This window comes from Zea mays, chromosome 3 (assembly GCF_902167145.1).
Source record: "Zea mays cultivar B73 chromosome 3, Zm-B73-REFERENCE-NAM-5.0, whole genome shotgun sequence".
In the NCBI taxonomy this organism is placed as follows: Eukaryota; Viridiplantae; Streptophyta; class Magnoliopsida; order Poales; family Poaceae; genus Zea; species Zea mays.
In genome coordinates this window covers 146,758,267-146,762,294 of record NC_050098.1, presented here as the reverse complement: position 1 = coordinate 146,762,294, position 4,028 = coordinate 146,758,267, and the positions used below count along the sequence as shown (strand labels likewise).

Below are 4,028 nucleotides of genomic sequence, written 5' to 3'. Positions count from 1 at the left end.
ATAAGCTATTTTCGGCGGCTTTAGGCTTATTTTCGGCGGTTCCTGTCCGCCAGAAAAAAATAGCCGAAAATAAGGCCATATTTTCGGCGGCCAAGGTGCAGCCGCCGAAAATAACAGGTAATTTTTGGTGGCCCTCTGACAGCCGCCGTAAATAGCAAGTGCCGAAAATAGTTTTTACTATTTTCGGCGGCCAAGGAGGCCGCCGAAAATTAACAATTTCAGAGCAAATTTTTTTTTGAAACAGATGCAAAAATAACAGAAAATTCATACAATAACAGAAAATTCATATAATAACAGAAAATTCATACTTGAGTCCACAACATAAAACTTGAGTCCATACAAACAAAAAGTCCACAAATAGTCCATACAAACATAAAGGCCACAAATAGTCTATTACAACGCACAATGCGGCACAAAGCTAACTCCATCACATATCGGGATCATTGGAGTTGTGTCCACTACCTCCAGAAGCGAAAAACTCGTTGACGAAGTCGTGTAACGGGTTTGGATTCTAAAGAAAAAAGAAGACATTAATAATGGCATTGGTTACATGTATGACCACTATTCAAACAAATTGTGTCTCAAATTAACCTCTCCTGGAGTAGCTCCCTCCCCTGCATAAGCTCCTCCTGGTGCTGGTATGACCGGTGGTGGCGTGTTGTGGCCCATGACCCCGGATCTCTACAAAATCAAGTTTAGTAAAGATTTGAAATTAGATTGATACAAACGACAAGTCTTAACTAAATTGAAGAACTTGAGGTGGAGGTGGAGGTGGCGGAGCATGTAATCCCCACTGAGGCATCGGCGGCTGAAACTGAGGGAAAACAAATGGTTGTTGTTGTGTCTGCTGTGGAAACTAAGACTGTTGCAAATATAATATATTAGTTATAGAACCAATATCGAGCGTGTTGAGAAAAAATAAGACACTCACGTTCATTGCTTGTTGCGCATGTGCGTTGTAAGCAGTCATGTACTCTGATTGTTGTTGGAGGAATGCCATTTGTTGTTGCCGTAGCTCTTCACGAAACTTTTCTTGCTGCCCCCTCATAGCTTCCTCCATGCTAGATACAGAGCGGAGACTACGGCTGCTACTACCACAGCCCGCCTGCGACGAAGAGCCGCCACGAGAACGCAACTCCGTCAAATCGATAACACCGGTAAACATAGAATATCTTGAAAAACAAGAAAATTAGCTATTCGGTCATAGTTCCAATATTATTGAAAAAATTCACAAGTTCATACCGTCCATGTACCTTGCCTCCAATAGAATGCACAACTTCAGCGTCGATGGTAGGCGCTCCTCGCCAATCGTAGTCTTCTCCATACTTCCTAACCATCTCATGTCTGTATGTCTCCTGCAATACAATATGAAGGTTCAGCACACATGTAATTTATATATATATGGCAAGAAAACATTAATCAAAACAACAACTAACCATACGCTCAACGGCCGCTTGACTACACAGCTCATCGGAGATTTCACTGTTTTTCGCTCTATGCCCTCTCCTATAAACATCGATTCGGCTCGGGACAATTCCAGTTTGAGCCTCCTGCAAATATATGAGTTTAATCCGGTTTCATTTCTGAGTAAAACAGAATGCTACATGCTCACCATTCGCTTAGCCAACCGAATGTGTCCATCAGCCCCATAGGTATGGTTGGCTACGACCTAATCATCGTCCTCGTCCTGCTGATGGCGCTGCCTATGTCGATTCCTGTTAGACTTCTCGATCCACTCGGGCGAAGCCCATATCTTACACAGAGCCTTGTAAGCCTGCGGCCAGTGTTCCATCCATGGAAGAGTTACCTGCATATAAAGTGTTAGCTCAAAATTACATTCACATCTGAATGAGTTGCTAAATTAGATTTTTACCTCCATGTACTGGTCTATAGTCAAGTAGACATCCAAATATTGTCGAAAGTTGTTGATAGAATGACCTCAGCGCTTCATGTACGCGTTCACAACCTGTAGACGAGCATTGGAAAATGCATCCCTGCACACCTTCTTCGCATTTTTCTCTAATACTCGGTCTGCATGCTCTTGAGCCTCAGGTTCCACACGATAGCATCTCTGTCCAACATCGAAAATAAAATTAGTTTGAAAACAACTAATAAATGTTAGTTTGAAACATTACTCTTACCCAAAAGTCGTGCTTGACGGCGCCTTGAGCGGTTCCATATGTCGCATGTGGAGCTAGTGCAAAGTGCGACCAGCTAGTGCAAGGAACCACCACACCTTTCGGGTCGGTGACAATTCCTGGATTATGTAGACGATAGAGGTTACCTAAGACTTGATTAACCTGTCTATGGTGACCTCGACCGTCAAATGACATCTCTTCCCATTAGCTGCATGACAAAAAACAAGGAAGTCATGTCATATATATAGTGTACAATAAACAAATAAGTAACAACAAAGCGGCCAAACGTGAGTACCTATCACCAACCGGGATGATCAGTACCCGAGCTTCAGATTGTGCAGGCGCCGAAGGAGGTAGGACAAAGTGGCCCTTCCGAGTGCCCCTTCGTCGAACGACTGGAGCCTCGGTGGTATCGTCATCCGCCTCAGCATCTATGCCCACCTCCTCCTCCTCATGGGCCTGCACCTCCTCCTCATGGGCCTGCTCATCCTCCTCCTCATGGTGTTGCACCTCCTCCTCGTCGTCCTCCTCTTCCTATGGACATGAAATAGAGACATGTAAGACACATTTATATATAAGTGACTGACAAATAAGATCAATTACATAAACATTTACATCAGTACTCCGTTGTAGAGCGATAGGTGTATCACGTAGTTCTGGCCGGGCGTGTCTCAGCAACGCCTCCTGTCTGCTCTAGCTAGAAGAACTCCCTTGTAAAAGGGAACGTGCACCAGGGAGTATACTGCTAGCCGCATTAAGAAACCCCCTAGCAGTGTGCTTTGTTTTCCGACCACTCATCTGGTTCAATAGAAAAACATTAAAGGTATTAGCTCCATAAAATTAAGTGAATTAATAAAAAAATCAAATAATACATCACATAAAATGGAATTATGCATTACACATCAAAATTCATCGGAATCACGATCAAGGAGTCTTCTTCGATCCTAAGCTCGCAATGTGGCTTTTTTGTTCCTTGGATTTCGTTTTCGTTTCGGTGCAACACACTCATCAGCAGTGACATCGTTACGGTCTCCGACTAGTGAGTTCAGTGCAACACCCTCATTGATAGTAAAAGTGGTTAGCAATTCTTCTTCTTGATAAACATCATCGGCCTGTTCATCTTCGAATTGATAACCAGCAGTGCAAGGAGTATGTAAACGTTCCCTAGGGTTCACCTTATGAACTACCCACCATGCTTTAAACTTCGGATTTGGGTACGACATATAGTACACCTGCTCGCACTAGTGTGCAAGGAAAAAATTATCATGGCCTCGAAGTCGTTCCTTGTGCTTTACTTCAATCATGCCATATTGACTTTGTCTTATCCCATTAGTGATGTCAAACCAATCACATATAAAGAATACTAAAGGGGTGTTTCAGCTGAGCATATATTTCATTTAGGACTTGTCCCCCTTTTCATTTAGGACAAGGTTGTTCAGCTGAGCATATATTTCTGCTGCGTTAAGACGTTTAGGCGGTCCTTTGGTGACCACAGTGTTCTTTATAAAGTTTTTCTTATCGCTCCTAAAGGGGTGTTTCCTGGGCAACCAGCGTCGATGACAATCGAAGTAAGTGATCTTTCCACCATGAGCAAGACAGAAGCAATCTGTATCTGAACCGCAATATGGACATGTCAATCTACCATGTGTACTCCAACCGGTAAAAATAGCATACGCCATGAAGTCATGCACCGACCACAAATACGCAACTCGAAGTTTGAATATCTGTTTTGTAAAAACATCGTATGCTTCAACACCTTTCCAAAGCTCCTTCAACTCTTCAATCAAGGGTTTTAACATGACATTAAGGTTCTTTCCAGGATAGTCTGGGCCAGGAATGATTAAGCAAAGAAATATAAATTCATATTTCATACAAAGAGAAGGTGGAAGG

General features: G+C 42.9%; 2 long non-coding RNA genes across 2 annotated transcripts; both read right to left on the bottom strand.

Moving 5' to 3' along the window:
- Window positions 1–425: 425 nt before the first annotated feature.
- LOC118476705 (uncharacterized) lies at window positions 426–1,105 on the bottom strand. Its single transcript, XR_004857206.1, has 3 exons — window positions 932–1,105; window positions 592–862; window positions 426–511 (listed from the first exon to the last, which is right to left on the bottom strand). It is a non-coding gene; the product is annotated as an uncharacterized lncRNA (long non-coding RNA).
- Window positions 1,106–2,030: 925 nt separating this feature from the next.
- LOC109945292 (uncharacterized) lies at window positions 2,031–2,477 on the bottom strand. The gene is made up of 3 exons (XR_002268422.1): window positions 2,434–2,477; window positions 2,142–2,346; window positions 2,031–2,071 (listed from the first exon to the last, which is right to left on the bottom strand). It is a non-coding gene; the product is annotated as an uncharacterized lncRNA (long non-coding RNA).
- Window positions 2,478–4,028: the final 1,551 nt, after the last annotated feature.